This window comes from Panthera leo, chromosome B3 (assembly GCF_018350215.1).
Source record: "Panthera leo isolate Ple1 chromosome B3, P.leo_Ple1_pat1.1, whole genome shotgun sequence".
NCBI classification, from domain to species: Eukaryota; Metazoa; Chordata; class Mammalia; order Carnivora; family Felidae; genus Panthera; species Panthera leo.
The window spans coordinates 23,996,342-24,017,205 of NC_056684.1; the positions used below are offsets into that span (position 1 = coordinate 23,996,342).

General features: G+C 33.9%; 1 long non-coding RNA gene and 1 other non-coding gene across 3 annotated transcripts in view; both read left to right on the forward strand.

Annotated features, from left to right (window-relative positions):
• Window positions 1-20,864, forward strand: part of LOC122221726 — a 129,377-nt gene that overhangs the window by 17,274 nt on the left and 91,239 nt on the right. For both annotated transcript variants that reach the window (XR_006203414.1, XR_006203415.1), the window contains 2 exons: window positions 5,260-5,323; window positions 6,437-6,485. This is a non-coding gene — a long non-coding RNA (uncharacterized LOC122221726). The remainder of the gene's footprint in view (window positions 1-5,259; window positions 5,324-6,436; window positions 6,486-20,864) is intronic.
• Window positions 5,927-5,993, forward strand: LOC122223486. The gene has a single exon (XR_006204353.1). It is a non-coding gene; the product is annotated as a small nucleolar RNA SNORD109A (small nucleolar RNA).

Genomic DNA, 20,864 nt, shown 5'->3' on the forward strand with positions numbered 1-20,864 from the left:
CCCAATGTTTATAGCAGCATTCTCAACAATAGCTAAATTATGGAAAGAGCCTAAATGTCCATCAACTGACTAATGGATAAAGAAATTGTGGTTTATATACACAATGGAATACTATGTGGCAATGAGAAAGAATGAAATATGGCCTTTTGTAGCAACGTGGATGGAACTGGAGAGTGTTATGCTGAGTGAAATAAGTCATACAGAGAATTACAGATTCCATATGTTTTCAGTCCTATGTAGATCCTAAGAAACTTAACAGAAGACCATGGGGGAGGGGAAGGAAAAAACATGGTTAGAGATGGAGGGAGCCAAAACATAAGAGACTCCTAAAAACTGAGAACGAACTGAGGGATGATGGGGGGTGGGAGGGGAGGGTGGGTGATGGGTATTGAGGAGGGCACCTTTTGGGATGAGCACTGGGTGTTGTATGGAAATCAATTTCACAATAAATTTCATATTAAAAAAAAGAAACTCAGAAACTACAAAAACTGAAACAGGAAGAAATAGAAAATTTGAACAGACTCATAACCTGCAAAGAAATTGAATCAATAATAAAAAATTTCCCAACAACCAAGCATCCTGGGGCAGATGGATTCTCAAGGGAATTATACTAGACATTTAAAAAAGAGTTAATACCTATTCTTCTCAAACCGTTCCAAAAAATGGAAACAGAAAGAAAACCTCCAAACTCATTCTATGAAGCCATATTACCTTGATTCCAAAACCAAAGACGCCACTAAATATGAGACTTGCCGGCCAATATCCCTGATGACCCTGGATGCAAAAATTCTCAAGAAGATACTAGCAAATGTAATTCAACAGTACATTAAAAATATTATTCACCATTATCAAGTGGGATTTATTCCTGGGCTGCATGACAGGTTCAATATTCACAAATCTGTCAACGTGATACATCACATTAATAAAAGAAGAGATAACAAGTATTTGATCCTGTCAATAAATGAAGAAAAAGCATTTGACAAAATACAACATCCATTCTTGATAAAAACCCTCCACAAAATAAGGATAGATGTAACATATCTCAACATCATAAAAGCCATCTATGAAAGACCCACAGCTAATATGATCCTCAATGGGGAAAAAAACAGTCTTTCTCCTATGGTCAGAAACAAGACGAGGATGTCCACTCTTACTGTCACAGATCAGGAATCCTAAGTTCTTTCTTATCTGACAAGAGAGAAAATGCAGAAATAAAAATGAGAGAGTCTAATGTCTGGGAGGAGACAAGAGCCCCAGACAGGGATTTCGTCCCCATATTTACCAAGCTTTCAAGATCTTACATACATGGTGAATGTACAGAAGAAAACAATCAGGTAGTAGTCATTAACTCATGTGTATAAGAAGCAAAGGGTCTGGGGCGCAAGTGGCCTTTGAAGTTGTGATCAAAGCATAATACTACACTGGTGCCAGATGGAAAGTAGTTTCCTGTAGGTGATACAACTAATTAGCTGTTTTCTTTAAATTTTAAGATTGATGGAGCATGCAGCTTTAAGTATATCAAGTTATTCATTTTGCTATCTAACCTTGGGTGCTTTCACCCTGCAGCACTTTCTGCTCTATGCCTTGTTCTATTTAATGACAAAACTTGGGCGCTTTTGCCCTGTGGCAGCTTTTCATCCTAAGCCTTTTTAACCCATTTATGTAAGTGTAAGGAATTCTTGAACCTATTTCCCACGTCTTACCATTAGTATTTAACATAGTCCTGGAAGTCTCAGCCTCAGCAATCAGACAAGAAGAAATAAAAATCATCCAAATCAGCAAGAAAAAGTCAAACTTTCACTATTTGCAGGCGATATGATAAACTAGGTAGAAAACCTGAAAGATCCCACTAAAAAATGGGTAGAAATAATACATGAATTCAGCAAAGTCACAGGATATAAAATCAATGTACAGGGGTGCCTGGGTGGCTCAGTCAGTTGAGCATCTGACTTTGCTCAGGTCATGACCTCACAACTTGTGAGTTCGAGCCTCGCATCAGGCTCTGTGCTGACAGCTCAGAGCCTGGAGCCTGCTTCAGATTCTGTGTCTCCCTCTCTCTCTCTCTCTGCCCCTCCCCCACTCACTCTCTCTCTCTCTCTCAAAAAAATAAACATTAAAAAAATTAAAATCAATGTACAGAAATCTGTTGAATTTCTATACACCAATAATGAAGCAGCAGAAAAAGAAAACAAGGAATCGATCCCATTTACAATCACACCAAGAACACTAAGATACCTAAGAATAAACTTAACTAAAGAGGCAAAAGACCTGTACTCTGAAAACAAAAGAACACTTATGAAAGAAATTGAAGATGACACAAAGAAATGGGAAAACATTCCATGCTTATGGATTAGACAAACATTTTTAAAATGTCTATACTACTCAAAGCACGGTATACATTTAATTCAATTCCAATAAAAATACCACTGGTATTTTTTTCAGAGATAGAAAAAAACAATCCTAAAGTTTGTATGGAACCACAAAAGACCCTCAATAGCAAAAGCAATCCTGAAAAATAAAAATGAAACTGGAGGCATCACAATTCCAGTTTTCAATTGTACTACAAAGCTGTAGTCATCTAGACAGTATATTACTGGCACAAAAATAGACACATAGTTCAATGCAAAAGAATAAAAAACTGATAAATGGACCCACAAGTATATGATCAACTAATCTTATCACAGGAAAGAATATCATAGGGAAAGAATAGTCTCTTCAACAAATGGTGCTGGGAAAACTGGATGGCAACATGCAGAAGAATGAAACTGGACCACTTTCTTTCACCATACAAAAAATAAATTCAAAATGGATGAGAGGCCTAAATGTGAGACAGGAAACCATAAAAATCCCAGAAGAGAACATAGGCAGAAACCTTTTGACCTTGGCTGCAGCAACCTCTTACTAGACATGTCGTTGCCATGGGAAAGGGAAACAAAGGCAATCATGAAATATCATCAAGATAAAAAGCCTCTGCACAGTGAAAGAAACAATCAACAAATTAAAAGGCAGTCTACCCAATGAGAGAAAATATTCACAAATGACAAAACTGATTAAGGGTTAGTATCAAAAATCTATATCAAATTCAACAACCAAAAAACAAGTAACCCAGTTAAGAATTGAGTAGAAGACATGAATAGATACTTTTCTAAAGAAGACATCCAGATGGCCAACAGACACATGAAAAGATGCTCAACATCACTCATCATCAGGGAAATACAAATCAAAACCACAATGAGATAGCACCTTACACGTAAGAATAGCTAAAATTAACAACACAAGAAACAACAGATGTTGGTGAAGATATGGAGAAAGCACAACCTTCTTGCACTGTGGTTGGAATGAAAACTGGTGTAGCTATTCTAGAGAACAAAAACTAAAAATAGAACTGTACAATCCAGCAATTGCATTATTAGATATTCACTGAAAGTGAAAACTAAAAATACTAAAAATAACTCAAAAAACTAAAAATAGAACTGTACAATCCAGCAATTGCACTATTAGATATTCACTGAAAGGATACAAATTATAGATTCAAAGGGGTACATGCAGCCCAATATTAATAACAGTGGAATTAATAATTTTGCATACAGTGGAATATTACTAAGCCATCAAAAAGAATGTAATCTTGCCTTTTGCAGTGATGTGGATTGAGCTAGAATGTATTATGCTGAGCATAAGTCAGTCAGTGGAAGATAAATACCGTATGATTTCACTCATATGTGGAATTTAAGAAATGAAATAGATGAATCTATGAGAAATATGGGAATGGCAGAGAAGGAAACAAACCACAGAAGACTAATGATAGAGAACAAACTGAGGGTTGATGGAGGGAGGTGGGTGGGTGATGGGCTAGATGGGTAGTGGATACTGAGGAAGCCACGTGTTGTGATGAGCAGTGGGTGTTGAATGTCAGTTATGAATCATTGAATTCTATTCCTGAAACCACTATTGTGCTGTATGTTAACTAAAAATTTAAAAATATATATCGTACATGTGTTAATCAGATATATTTATTATATCTATTTCTTATTTTCAGTTATTTGCTATTAATATTTGATGCTCTTGCAAATAATAGTGCATTAAACCTAATTCAGATGTTGGAAAATCAGCAATATCAGGAAAATGACAAAAATATCCTTCTTGTAGGATATTTTCTGTGACTTCTGAAAGGAAATGTATATTCTACATTAGTAAGGAGAACTGGATTTTGTGTTTAAAAATCCAGATGTTTGGAAGCACTTCCAGATTAATGAGGGCAAGTCATGGAATACATTTGGCTTGTGTGTGTTGTGTACTAAAATAAAGTTGCTCCTAGTGAAATAAAACAGAATGGTGTGGGGACAATGATACTATGCTTTCAATATGAACATGTATCTTCTCTGGCCAGGGACTATAGACCTATCAAATGAAAGTAGTATCACATTGTATACTGTTTTCAGGTCTTAACGTAACTTAATATTTTAAGTGATATAATCCAACTTCACAGATAACTTTTGATTGTGGTTCTATCTTATTGAATAAATATATCAGAATTGAAAACTCACCCACTGCAATATCACTTTATGTATCACTCTAAAGAGAAGGATTCTGGGAATCTTCTGGAATTGCCATTAAAACCAGATATACTAAAGTCAAGTTAAACGTCTACCTGTGCTGTTTTTCACTGTAAGGCAAATGCAAGTGTTAACTTGTTAAAAACATTAATGTGGTGTGAGGAAATTTTATTGGTTGGTACTTGTCTTGTCTGGATCATTAATAAGCATAAGTACTTGGGGTTGCTGAGGTCCAGCTGAGTGGTCTTCTAATAAGACAAGTAACACTTTTAGTATTGTTCAATTGATGAGGTCATCAATAATCTTCAGAATACCCCTTATAATACCCTCTCATAATACTCCTAAATAATCTCATAATACTCCTACTATGTGCTTTTAGTTTTTCACATCACAGGGCATTTTTAACATCACAATGTATTTTTAGTCTTTATTGGGTGGAATACAGCTTTAGAATTTCCCATTTTAGAGAAACTGCTGTGTACATATTTGAACAGCTCATTGAAGAGAATTATTGGCCATTTGGAAAGTAAATAACTCTGGAAGGAAATAAGTGAATAAATGATATGACGAAGTAACAAAGGACCAAGCAACTATGATGTTTGTGGCAAGGGGTGTCTGTATGATTAAAACAGAACAAATGTTATGTCTTATTTTTAATTAATTTAATGCATTGTCTCATCTTTTCTTTTTTGGTAATGTTTTTCAGGTCAAAAGCTAGAACAGGTTACTATTTTTTTTTCAAGTGAACAAGTTACTTTCAAGAAAGAAAGGTTAGTTGCTATCCTGGTACTTTTGAAATTCTTATGTGTTTTTGACCAGTGATATCAGTATTTCAAAATCTGTGAGTTCTTTCAAAAGTTCAAGGAAAAATATTTTAATGATAGATATTTTTCCCAATGAATATACCTACATGGATCAAGGAATCCTCATTATTGTTTCTTCACTTTTTAATATGCCTTTTCAAAATAACTTGAATAACTTTGGGGAATCATTTCCATATTTCTTTTTTTCACAATTTTGTATTGAATAAAAATAATCTTGTAGTGAAATTCAACTGTGCTAAATACTGATTTTTTATATTTATCTGAAATATTCATAATATAGATGCTTCTACTTATATTTATACTATAATCATATTATTTTTGGTACCTCATTTGCTCCTTAAAATTTTAACTGATTAAAGGGTTTTATATATCTCCAATATATCTTATCTAATTTATTAGAACAAAGGTAGCATTTTAATGCTATATATATGAATCATATTATTAAGATACTAAATAAAATGTCTACTACATGTTTACTGTTCTTTAATCAAACCTACACAAAATCAGCCTGGTTATGGAAATGATTATTTGTTGGGAGGGTGCCTGCCTAGATCAATGATGAGCACAATTGTCTGAGGATCCTGAGGGATTGATTCCAGATGTCAATCTGAGGTCCAGATGAATTGCCCTTTACTAGAACAAAAAAGACTTTCAAGGCCTGGCTCTCTTTGGTGACCTCTCAGTGCCAACACAATACCACTGTTAGCATGATTTATATTTTTCTAAGAAAAGAGCATTTGTGTCCTATTTTATAAGGCACTATGCACATTTAGATATGATCAGTAATCCAAGACTTGCTCCATTTTCTCACTTTGAACACACAGTTGTAGAGAGATACTTGTATATAGAAAATATGTTCTTAAGTAACAAATGAGAGAATAAAAATGAATGAATAAGGAGAGAAGCAATAGTGGTGGGTACTGAAATTCCCATTTGGACTAAAAGAAGAAAAAATGTATGCCTATATTCAATAATGACAATGGAACCAATTTTAGTTTTTTGTTAATTTTGCTGTTGAATATTTTTTGATACCTTGTTTTTGCTTTTCTTTCTGTCAAGTTTTGCTGAGATAGGATTGGAATCAGGTTTTCCACTTCAAGGAATAGAGGTGAGTAACAACAAAGATCCTTTGAAGTTCATATGTCATATTCTGTGTGCCAGGTCCTGAGGTCTCTGTGTTCATCTTTTAAGAAGCTTATTTATGGATATTTTTATAATGTGTCATTTTCCTCATTGAGACTCTTATCAGGGTTATCTACATTATTGTATCGTTATAATTTGTTTTTTCATTGTAATTATTTTCTACTTTGATGGAAACATGGAGAATTTAAGAGAATTTTTTTGGCAGTTTCAGATTAGATAAAAAATTGTTAGTGAAATCCAAATATTATCAGATTTTCTGTATTTGTTTAATTATTGAAATTTCAGAAGAGAGACTCCATGATTCACAAAGCTTTTGTGGTCACACTGCATTACATTTCTGCTTCTACCTTAATTTTTGAGGATTGACTTGAATTGTTTCTCAGTTTTACAACATGAGAAGCCATATGTGAAATTTTGTTAGATTTCTTTAAGACCGTAAAATTTTTATATGATAAAATTCTCAATAATTATTTTGAAACACAAAATGGTTCAATTTGCAATACTATTCTGTACTTAAAAAGATATGATGTTAAAAGCATCAAATGGAGAGATATGGAAATATCATATCATTATGATTTCTTACTAAAACTTGAAATATGCATCCTTAAGAAAAATGGTTTCTATATTTCCTGGCATGCCTTGTTGAGGATTTTGTGTTACTTGGGACCTAGTGGTTAATGCTTTAAGAATAGGCAATTTTTTCTTAACAAAGTTCTGTCACAACTCCTATCAAGTACTACTTATTTTTGTATTAATTTATTATGGATTTTTTATTTATATTTATTCTCTAGAACAATAGGAGGTAATTCTAAAGGACTCAGTCATAGATCAAAGAGGGAATTATCTCTGCCAGGTATTGAAATGACTCTAGAACCTCAATCATTAACAAACCTTTGAGCAGGCATACAGATATCAGGACCAATAGGACATGTTTTTATTTAAAAAGCGTATTCTCGCAAGCCCCTACTTGTCTATTTGTTACCATTAGTAGATTCACAGGTTCATGGAATTGGTGCTACTATCTCAATCCAAACAGTATAATAGCATATTGATGCATAATATCTATGCAGTAAATTGTCCATATTAGTATGCTATAATAGTACAGAACTCAGACATACAAGAAAAATACAACACAATAGAATCTTCCCTATGACCAGATCCAGCCTCATAGCCCCAAATGCAATTCTTCTAAAAATGTATTTCACTTTTTTTATTTTTTTGTTATTTTTTTGTTTATAAAATATGATTATATAATTTTTCTCTCTTTGTGACTGCATCATTTGCTCAAGATTCTTACTAGTTAGATGAACATTTTATTTGAAACATCAAATTCATTACTGTAAATTTTTTAGTAATATCTTCTTATTTTGTATTTCTTACAGATATTCATATCTGTGTTATCATTCTTGATTAATCTTGCTAGGAGGATTTCAATCATATTAATTATTTCAAATTATTTTTTTTTGCTATTTTTTCCTTTTATAAGCATGCTTTTTATTTTGCTTATTTCTGCTCTCAACCTCTTTATTTTTTCCTTATACTCTTCTGGATTATTATTTATCTTTATCTAGATTCTTGTAAAATAGAATTGATTGATTTTTTAGCCTTCCCCAATTCTAATATATTTTTTTCACTCTAAATTTCCCTGTAAGCACTTTCCAGTTTCATGAGCACAAGTTTAGCATTTACATCCTCACTATTACTCATATAAATATATTTTCTAGTTTCTATGTTGATTTATTTTTGAATTATGGATTATTTATAAAGGCATTGGTTAATTTCCAAGAAGTTAGGCTTTTTCTTTTGACTTTTATTACTCATTCCTAACCTAATTTCATATGATAAAAAACATACTTTGATGTTATTACTTTAGAATAATTTTTTATCTCTGTCATGGCCCCGGGTGTGGCATAATTTAATAAATATTACAGTTATAATTACACTAGCATGTAATTATATAATTGTGGATGCAGTGTTCTCTACATGCCAGGTAGTTCTATTTTGAAATTATCTTATATATATCTCTTGAATATTTACTAATCTATGCTCTGAAAATGAGTTACTCATGGAAAGTCATATGGGAGATAGTCATGGAAATAAGATAACTGGGTGGTTTCTGCAATGTTTGGAATATTTGTGATTTTTCTGTCTTGATTAATTGGTTTGGATGGTGCAAATTTTTATCTGTACAATTTTCATATATGCACTTTTCTACACATATATTATATTTTAATAGAAAGTTTAAAATATCTCAGGGGCACCTGGGTGGCTCAAGTAGGTTAAGCGTCCAACTCTTGATTTTTGGCTCAGAGCATTATCTCACGGTTTGTGGGATCAAGTCCTGCATTAGGATCTGTGCTAACAGTGCAGAAAATACTTGGTATTCTCTTCCTCTCTCTCTCTCTCTCTCCCTGCCCCTTCCTGCTCTCTCTCTCTCTCAAAATGAATAAATATTTAAAAATGACATTTTTAAATTTTTTAAACTTCATTTAAAAATGAAAATAAAATGAAACAAAATAAAATGAAATATCTCATCAAATTAACCCAAATATTAGCTAACACATTTCTTAGGAATATCGTCTAATATTTATAAATGTGTTACTTGGTACCTAAAGATTGATGTCTTCAGGATAGGTTGAGTGTTCTCTTTTAAACACATATATTTTCATCTATTTTTCCTCTTCGCTTCCCCCATGGTCTTCTAAACAGAGAGGGTGGGAGGCAAACCACAAGAGACTATTAAATACAAAAAACAAACTAAAGGTGGATGGAGGGGTGGGAGAGAGGGAAATTGGGTGATGGGCATTGAGGAGGGCACTTGTTGGGATGAGCACTGGGTGTTGTATGTAAGCCAATTTGACAATAAATTATATTTATAAAAAGCCACATACATTTTCAGTTAATTGTAACTTTACACTGACAGTCATACCAAGATAGACTTTCATTACTAATCACTTAAATATTATTATTAATTGCAAAGCAAAATTAGTATTCTAAGATTTAGATGTTCTGAAAAAGCCATTGAATAAATTACAGCTTTAATAAAATTTTTATTTATAATAACCTACATTCTGATAATATATGCAAGGATGACAATGGAGGACAAAATTTATTACACTGATAAAAAAGTGTTCCCATAAAAAATAATCAGGATAGCTTCCTGATTATAGTAGGAATTTTTAAGATTCTGGCATTCTATTTGTTTCTTTCCAGATAAATTTGAGCAGATTTATGTTTGTTGTATGGATTTTTCTTTTCATGTGTTTGTCTTTAGTGCTGGCAATTCATAATTGAGAGTGAAAGAATAAGAAAATAAATATAAAGGTATAGTTATGGTACCTGAATTAGGTGGTAAATTAATCACACAGGATATAGAGAATTTTAATCTAGCATGATGTTTACTTAGCTTTATAGAAGTCTGTAATATGCAGAATGGACTAATGTCATCTCATTGAGAGATCTAATAGTTACTCATGCACAGTTTTATTTTGCACTAACCACCCTATAAATATTTTATGACTTAATTCATATAGAAGCCTAGGGGTGTGTGTGTGTGTGTGTGTGTGCCTGATACGGAGAAACAAAAATATCTAGCTGTCAGTGCACTTTGTATATATACAGATAGAGTAATGTTGAGTCATATTTACATATCAAACATGCCTTATTCAACTCTGGAGTGAGGCTACAGGTAATGCATTCCAAGTGGGGTTAGCAGGTTAAAGTCTCTTTGCACATAACATTTCATAATTATTTTCTGTCAGTATTTTCTAAATAGACTGTGAAAATAAATCCAAGGTCTTTTCTCCAGGCCAGCCTAAGTATGTGGTGAACTCATTACTTACTGTCTTATTTATAAAAAATTGTAATCACATTGAGAGATTATAACAAAGTTGGCATTATGGAATAGATACTGAAGTGTTAGTAATCATGCTGTTGGTTTGGCTTAAGATGACTTAAGAAAAAATTGGAAAAACACATAGAGAAAGTGTTGATATGACTCCTTTGTCTAGAGAGTTTAGCTGTGCGTGTATGTGTGTGTGTGTGTGTGTGTGTGTGTGTGTGTGTGTAATAGAAATAATGTCGCTAAATAGAAAAATTTTAGGTTTTAGTATTAACAGAGACAAAAAAATTAAAGAAGGAACTGTAAGTGCAGATCAGGTAAAAATATGAAGTTATATCTAGGGATTAAATCAGTAGATGAGAACTTAGTAGTAATATTATTGTTCTAATGTGGGAAAATGTTGCTTAGGATAGAGAAGGGAGACAAAGTTTCTGAAATCAAGTTTATATAAAGTGTTGTTTTGGTGTGGATTAATTCTTGCTTGAATAACCTAAGTGGTAAATTTTGAAAATCAATTTTTGCAACCTTATTTACTCTGTTATAATGTGTGTGTGTGTGTGTGTGTGTGTGTGAACATTGCCATATCCCTAGCTAAACCATCACCATACAGAAGTGGATATGAAGAAGCTTGTGAAATTACCATACTGTCAGCTTCAATAAACTAAAGCCAAAATGTTCACTGTCTTAATATAGTATAAATAACAACCCTGTAAGAAAGTAACTCAGTTATGAAGGAAGCATGGGAAGATGACAAAGTAGAAAGACCTTAAACTCACGTCATTCCATGATTACAACTAGATATCACTCACATCTGAGTAAAATAAACTAGAGAGTTATCCAAAGACTAGCAGAACAAACTCCACAACTAAAGGTGTGGAAAAAGGCACATCAGAGAAGTTAGAAAAGGTAGAAGTTAGAAGGGTAGAAAGGGCAGAAAAGAGTTGCCCACAGAAAGGAGGGAGCCACAATAGCAGACAAGAAAAAGCACCAGGGATCCCACATGGGGAAAACAAATCCCCATAATGTCTGGATTTGAAAACCAGAGGGGCTGAATTCCATGAGTTTGTATAGCCAATAGGACTTTGAGCCTGTAACTTTAAAAGTCAGCCAACTCAGCACTGGGTAAACTGGTAAGGCCATTGATAGCTTGGTCTCTTATCTATCTCTATCTATTAAAAAGACAATAACTCAAAGGGAAACAACATAGAAGTGACAGCTTGCATAAAGTGAGGGAGGTCTGTTTATATTGATTTCAAAATGTGCTGGGGGACTTCTCTAGAAACAAAGGAGCTGGTGGCTGCCTTTTCCTCCCCCACCCCCCCCAACATAAACATAGAGACACCTGCAGGATATAGCACTGCACAGACAATTGTTACATAATCTGCTAGCAGTGCACCCCACCCACAAGTTCTCCCAAGAACTCATCCACTCCAAGCCTATTTGCCTCACCCTTTAGCTCAGCATGCATTTTATTAAGACCACACACACCTTGCCTAGTCACTGACTCTCTGTGCCATGGCCAAGCAGCTGACATGCTTCTGGGGATCTGTTCAAGGACTATAGACTCAGTGCAAAATTTTCTAACACTAACACCACACCCCTGAGCCCTTCTGGTGTGACACCACCTCAGAGCTGGCCTCCCTGGTTCTCACTAACATTAAAGACAGTAAGAAAAACCCACAACAGGCAAGAAGTCAGTATAGATGTCTGAAATGAAAGGAAAAGTGACTCAGACACGGTATCAAGATGCAAGCAACATACATGGGAGCCTGAGCTAAAGTGCCAGGTTCTAGTGAAGGGAAGACACTGCACTGCAGAGCACTACATGACCTTTTCTTCACAAAGCCACTACTTTCAAGAGTAGAAGACATAACAGACTTTCCTGACACAGAAAAACAAACACAGAGAGGTAGACAAAATGAGGAGAGAGAGGAATATGTGCCAAATGGAAGAACACGAGAAAAATCACAGCAAGAGATCTAACTGAAGGAGAAACAAGTAATATGTCTGATACATAATTTAAAGTAACAATCATAAAGATACCCACTGGATTTCAGAAAAGGATGGAGGATATCAGTGAGAATTTGACAAACAGATAAAAATAACATCAGAGATAAAGAACTCAATAAATGAAATAAAAAATATGACAGATGAATAAAGAATAGGCTACAGGAAGCAGAGGACAGTATCAGTGACCTGGAAGAGAGAATAGTAGAAAGCAATCAAGATGAATAGGTGAGAGACAAACAAATACTGCACAATGAGAATAGACCTAAAGAACTCATTGACTTCATCACGTGTAATAAAATTCACATTATAGGGACTCCAGGAGAAGAGAGAGAAAGGAGGGCACAAAATATATTTGAAGAAATAATGGCTGAAAATTTCCTGAATTGGGGGAGGGGAACAGATCCAGATTCAACACACATAAAGGTTCCCCAACAAATTCAACCCTAGGAGGTTCACACCAAGACACATAGTAATTAGAATGGCAAAATATAATGATTCTGAAAGAATATTAAAAGTTGTAAGAGAAAAGAAGACAATTACATACAAAGGAAACCCCATAAGTATATCAGATGATTTTTCAACAAAAACTTTGCAGGCCCAAAGGAAATAGCATTATGCATTCAAAGTGTTGAAAGGGAAAAATCTATAGCCAAGAATACTTTTCCAGCAGGGCTATCATTCAGAATATAAGGAAAGCTGAATAGTTTCTTAGAAAACAAACGTTAAAATAATTCATGACCACTAAACCAGCCCAACAAAAAAGATTAAAAACCTCTGAGTGGGAAACAAAAATCATAAGTAAGAGTAAGAAAAATAGAAAGTACAAAAGCAAAAAAAATATTAAGTATACTTATAAAAATCACTCAATACAAGCACAAAATAAAAGGATATAAAATATGATGCCAAATATCTGAAATGTGGATGGAGAGGAATAAATTAGTACAAAATTAAGCAGACATGAGTTTAATATAGGCTGCTATATGCAGAAAATGTTAGATATAAACAGAACGATAGCTGCAAATCAAAAAACAATAATAGGAAAAAGAATAAATAGTTGGAAATCCAAGTATAATGCTAAAGACACACAGCAAACCATAAAAGAGAAAATGAAGAAAGGATAAGAGAAAAACTACAAAACAACCAGAAAATAAGTAACAACATGGCAATAAGTGCATATTTATCAATAATTACTTTCAATGTAAATGAACCAAATACTAAAATCAAAAGACACAGGATAATAGAGTGAACATGAAAACAAGACCCATCTATATTCTGCCTAAAAAATATTCATTTTAGGCCTAAAGACACCCACAGATAGAAAGTTAGGAAATGGAGAAACATTGATCATGCAAATGGATGTCAAAGGAAAGCCAAAGTAGCAAACATATGTCACACAAAATAGGCTTTAAAACAAAGTCTGTAACAAGAAACTAAGAAGGGCACTATGTAATATTAAAGGAGAGAATCCAACCAGAAGATGTAACAATTGTAAATATCTATGCACCCAAAATAGGAGCAGTTAATACATAAACAATCAATAATAAACTAAAGGAAATAATATATAATAATATAATAATAGTAGGGGAAATTAACACGCACATTTACATCAATGGACAGATAACCTGAACAGAAAATAAGGAGCAATATCTTTGAATTACAAACTGGACCAGATGGATTTAACAGATATATTTAGAACATTTCATTCTAAAACAGAAAAATACACATTCTTTTCAAGTTCACATGGAACATTCTCTAGAATAGATCACACAGTAGCCCACAAAACTAGCCTCAACAAATGCAAGTTCAAAGTCATACCATGTGTCTTTTCTGACCACAACACTATGAAACTAGAAACCAACTACAGGAAAAAATCTGTAAAGACTACAAACACATTTAGGTTAAATAACATACTAATAAATGATGAATGGGTAAACGAAGAAATCAAGAAATAAATTAAAAATGCATGGAAAACAAGTGGTCCAGTTTCATTCCCCTGCATGTCGCTGTCCAGTTTTCCCAGCACCACTTGCTGAAGAGACTGTCTTTATTCCATTGGATATTCTTTCCTGCTTTGTCAAAGATTAGTTGGCCATACATTTGTGGGTCCATTTCTGGGTTCTCTATTCTGTTCCATTGATCTGAGTGTCTGTTCTTGTGCCAGTACCATACTGTCTTGATGATTACAGGTTTGTAGTATAGCTTAAAGTTTGGGGTTGTGATGCCTCCTGCTTTGGTTTTCTTTTTCACTCATATGAGGACTTTAAGAGACAAAACAGATGAACATAAGGGAAGGGAAATAAAAATAATATAAAAACAGGGAGGGGGACAAAACAGAAGAGACTCATAAATATGGAGAACAAACTGAGGGTTACTGGAGGGGTTGTGGGAGAGGAAAGGGGCTAAATGGGTAAGGGGCACTGAGCAATCTACTCCTGAAATCATTGTTGCACTATATGCTAACTAATTTAGATATAAATTTTTTTTTAGAAAATTTAAAAAAATACATGGAAACAAATGAAAATGAAAACAAAACAGTCCATAACTTTTGGAATGTAGCAAAAGCAGTTCTAAGAGGGAAGTGTGTAACCACATTGGCCTAACTCAAGAAGCAAAAAGAAGTTCAGAAAATAACCTAAACTTACACCTAAGAAGGGTAGGAAAAGAAAAACAACACCCAAAGCCAGCAGAAGGAAAGAAATAATATTAGGGTAGAAATAAATTGTATAGAAACTAAAAACACAATACAGCAGATCAAGGAAACTAATAACTAATTCTTTGAAAAGATGAAAAACATGATAAATTCATCAAGGAGAAAGAGAAAGAATTCAAATAAACAATATCAAAAATAAAAGAGGAAAAAATAAGAACCACTACAACAGAAATGCAAACCATGGTAAGACAATATTATGAAAAACTATGCCAACAAATTTGACAACCGGGAAGAAATGAATAAATTCCTAGAAACATATAACCTACCAAAACTGAAGCAGAAAGGAATAGAAATTTGAACAGGCTGGTTACCATCAAGGAGATTGAATCGGTAATTTTAAAAAATCTCAACAAACAAAAGCCCAGGACCAGATGGCTTCACAGGGAAATTCCACAAAACATTTAAAGAAGAGCTAATACCTATTATTCTCAAACTCCCAAAAAATAAAAGGAGAAGGAAAACTTCCAAATTCATTCTCTAAGGTGAGTATCACTCTATACCAAAGTCAGATAGACATCATAAAAAAAAAGATAACAACAGACCAATAACTGATGAACTTTGATGCAAAACCAACAAACAAAATCCAACAATACATTTAAAAAAAACATTCATCATGATCAAGTGGGGTTTATCCCTGGGCTGCAAGGGTGGTTCAAAATTCTCAAATCAATCAATGTGATACATTACATCAATAAGAGAAAGTATAAAAACATATGATTATCTTAATATATTCAGGAAAAGCATTTGAAAAAATACAACCATCAACAAAGTAAGTTTAGAGGGAACATACCTCAACATAATAAAAGCCACATACAAAAAAAAACCCCACAGCAAATATTACCCTCAATGGGGAAAAACTGAGAGTGTTCCCTGTAAGGTCAGGGACAAGACGAGCATGTTCACTCTCATCACCTTAATTCAACATAGTACTGGAATTCCTATTCACAGAAACTAGACAACAAAAGGAAATAAAGCACATTCAAAGTGGTAAGGAAAAAGTAAAAAATTTACTATTTGCAGATAACATAATACTCTATACAGAAAATGCTAAAGATTCCACCAAAAATATTAGAACTACTAAATGAATTCAATAAAGTCACAGGTTAAAAAAATCAATGTGCATAAATTTGCTGCATTCCTATACACCAATAATGAAGCAGCATAAATAGAAAACAAGGAATCAACCCCATTCACAATTGCACTAAAAACCATAAGATACCTAGGAGTAAACATAGCCCAAGAGATAAAAGATCTGTACTCTGAAAATGATACAACACTAATGAAAGAGGCTGATGAGGATACAAAAAAATGGAAAAACGTTCCATTGTCATGGACTGGAAGAACAAACGTTGTTAAAATGTCTATAATACAAAAGCAATCTACACCTTTGGTGTAATACCTATCAAACAAACATCAGCAGTTTTCACAGAGCTAGAACAAACAATCCTAAAATTTGCATAGAACCACAAAAGACCCAAAATAGCCAAAGAAACCTTGAAAAAGAAAAGCAAAGCTGAAGACATCACAATTCCAGCCTTCACGTTATATTACAAAGCTGTAGTAATCAAGACAGTATGGTACTGATACAAAAACAGATACATAGATCAATTGAACAGAACACCCAGAAATGGGCCCACAAGTATATAGTCAAATAATCTTTTGAAAAGCAGGAACGAATATCCAACGGAAAAAAGACAGTGTCTTCACTGTCTTTTGAAGTGAGTGCTGGGAAGACTGGACAGCAACATTAAGAAGAATGAAATTGGACCACTTTCGTACACCATACACAAAAATAAAGTCAAAATAGACAAAAGACCTAAATGTGATACAGGGAACCATCACAATCTTAGAAGATAAAACAGCAACCTCTTTGATTCAGGCTGCAGCAACTTTTTACTTGACGTGTCTCTGGAGGCAAGGGAAATAAAAGCAAAAATGAACTATTGTGACCTCATCAAGATAAAATGCTTCTGGGGGCACCTGGGTGGCTCAGTCGGTTGAATGTCTGACTTCAGCTTAGGTCATGATCTCCCAGTTCGTGGGTTCAGGCCCCACATCAGGCTCTGTGCTGACAGCTTGGAGACTAGAGCCTGCTTCAGATTCTGTCTCCCCCTCTCTCTCTGCCCCTCCCCCACTCGTGCTCTCTCTCTCTCTCTCTCTCTCTTGAAAATAAATAAATGTTAAAAATATTTTTAAAAGAAGATAAAATGCTTCTGCACAGCATGGGAAACAATCAATGAAACTATAAGGCAACTGACAGAATGGGAGAAGGCATTTGCAAATTACATATCTATAAAGGGTTAGTATCCAAAATCTATAAAGAACTTACCAAAGTCAACAAGCCCCGCCAAATACAAAACAAAACAAATAATCCAGTGAAGAAATAGGCAAAAGACATGAATAGACATTTTTCCAAAGAAGACATCCAGATGGCTAACAGACACATGAAAAGATGCTAAACGTCACTCATCATCAGGGAAATGCAAATCAAAACTGCAATGAGATACCACCTCACACCTGTCAGAATGGCTAAAATTATCAACTTAGGAAACAAGAGATGTTGGCAAAGATGTGGAGAAAGGAGCACCCTCTTACACTGTAGGTGTGAATACAAACTGGTGCAGCCACTCTGGAAAACAGCATGGATGTTTAAAAAGTTAAAAATAGAACTACCTTAGGATCCAGTAATTGCACTACTAAGTACTTAACCAAACAATATAAATATACTGATTTGAAGGGGCACATGTTCCCCGATGTTTATAGCATCATTGTTATAGCATCCATAATTTGAATATATATATATATATATATATATATATATATATATATATATATACACACACACAATAGAATATATAAAAAAGAAAAATGAAATATTGCCATTTGCAGTGATGTGGATGGATCTAAAAAGTATAATGTTAAGCAAAATAAACCAGAGAAAGACAAATACAGTATGATTTGACTCATATGTGGAAGTTAAGAAACAAAACAAAGAAAGGGAAAAGGTAAGAGACAGAGAGAGAGAGACAAGAAACAGTCCCTCAATTATAAGTAAAAATCTGATGTTTACCAGTGGGGAAGATTATAAATGGGGGGATGGTTAAATAGGTGATGAAGGTTAAGGAGTTCACTTGCAATGAGCACAGGGTGATGTATGGAAGTGCTGAATCACTATATTGTACACCTGAAACCAACATAACAGTGTATGTTAACTAATTGGAACTAAAATGAAAACTTTAAAAATTATAAGGAAAAAATACATTTACAATACTATACTGTAAAAAAAAAAGTCCATGTATAAGCGGGCCTGCACAGTTACAACCCATGTTGTTCAAATGCCAACTGTACTATATAAATTTACTTATATATTAAATCTTAAAAAGTCAAATTCATAAAATCAGAGAGTGGAATGGTAGTTTTCAGGGGCTAAGGGGTGAGGAAAGTGAGCAGATTTTGGTCACAGGGTAATAACTTCAGTTTTAAGATTAATAGATTCTGAGAATCTAATGTAAAGCATAATGACTGTAGTTAATACTGTATTGTATACTCAAAATTTGCAAACAGATGTCTTAAATATTCTCACCATAGTAAAAAAAAAAAGGTAACTATATGAGGTGATGGATGTATTAATTAACTTGATTGTGGTAATCATTTCACAGTGCATACTTCTATGAAATCATTGTGTTTTAAACCTTAGATATGTAAAACTTTTATTTGTCAATTTTACCTCCTTAAACTCTTAAAAAATAGATCAATTAGACAAGATTAATTAAGAAATAAAAAACTTAACACCTAACAGGCATCTGTAGAAATACAGATACAACAATAATAGAATATACATACTGCCCAAATGCCATGGAGCATTCTCCAGAAAGATTATTTGTTCTGCCATAAAATCCACATCACTATATTTAAAAGAATTGAAATCATTCAATTCATAATCTGTGACCACTAAGATATTGTATCATAAATGGATAACAGAAAGAAATTTGGGGAATTCATAATGAGGTGGAAATTAAACAATACACTCCTAAAAACCTTACAAGTCAAAAATGAACTACTGGGACTTCATCAAAATAAAAAGCTTCTGCACAGTGAAGGAAACAATAAGCAAAACTAAAAGGCAACTGACAGAATGGGAGAAGATATTTGCAAATGACATATCAGATAAAGGGTTAGTATCCAAAATCTATAAAGAACTTATCAAACTCAACATTCAAAAAAAACAATAATCCAGTGAAGAAATGGGCAAAAGACATGAATAGACACAATGCAAATCAAAACCACAATGAGATATCACCTGACACCTGGCAGAGTGGCTAACATTAACAACTCAGGCAACAAGAGATGTTGGCAAGGATGCAGAAAAAGAAGATCTCTTTTGCATTGTTGGTGGGAATGCAAACTGGTGAAGCCACTCTGGAAAACAGGTTGGAGGTTCCTCAAAAAACTAAAAATAGAACTACCCTACGGCCCAGAAATTGCACTACTAGGTATTTATCCACGGGATACAAGTGTGAAGTTTCGAAGGGACACATGCACCCCCATGTTTATAGCAGCACTATCAACAATAGCCAAAGTATGGAAAGAGCCAAAATGTTCATTAATGGATGAATGAATGAAGAAGATGTGTTTTATATATATATATATATATATATATATATATATATATATATATATATACACACATATATATATATATACACACACATATATACACAATGGAGTATTACTCGGCAATCAAAAAGAATGAAATCTTGCCATTTGCAACTACGTGGATGGAACTGGAGGGTATTTTGCTAAGTGAAATTAGTCAGTAAGAGAAAGACAAAAATCCTATGACTTCACTCATATGAGGACTTTAAGAGACAAAACAGATGAACATAAGGGAAGGGAAACAAAAATAATATAAAAAAAGGGATGGGAACAAAACAGAAGAGACTCATAAATATGGAGAACAAACAGGGTTATTGGAGGGGTTGTGGGAGGGGGGATGGGCTAAATGGGTAAGAGGCACTAAGGAATCTACTCCTGAAATCATTGTTGCACTATATGCTAACTAATTTGGATTTAAATTAAAAACAAAAAACAAAAACAAAACCTATCTATATATACTGCCTGCAAGGGACTCATTTTAGACCTAAAGACACCTGTGTATGGAGAGTGAGGGGATGCAGAAACATTGCTCATGCATGCAAATGGATGTTAAAAGAAAGCCAGAGTAGCAATAGTTATATTGGAAAAATAGACTTCAAAACAAAGATTGTAACAAGGAACAAAGAAGGACACTGTATATAATAAAGGAGACAATACATCAAGAAAATACAACAATTGCAAATATTTATGCACCCAACGTGAGAGTACCCAAATACATATAACAGTTAATAACAAACATAAAGTAACTAATTGATAGTAATACAATGATAGTAGGGGACTTTAATGCTACACTTACATCAGTGAACAGAACATCCAAATAGAAAATCAACAAGGGTGAGCCTGGGTGGCTCAGTCAGCTAAGCTTTCCACTCTTGGTTTCAGCTCAAGTCATTATCTCATGGTTCATTAGTTCGACCCCACTGGGGCATGACAGGGCAGAGCATGCTTGGGATTCTCTCTCTCTCCCTCCTCTCTCTCCCTCTCTCTCTATGGTCCTCCCCCACTTGTGTGCTCTCTCTCTCTCTCTCTCTTTCAAAATAAATAAATAAACTTAAAAAAAAAGAAAATCAACAAGAAAACTACTTTGAATGACACATTGTACCAGGTGAATTTAACAGATTTGTTCA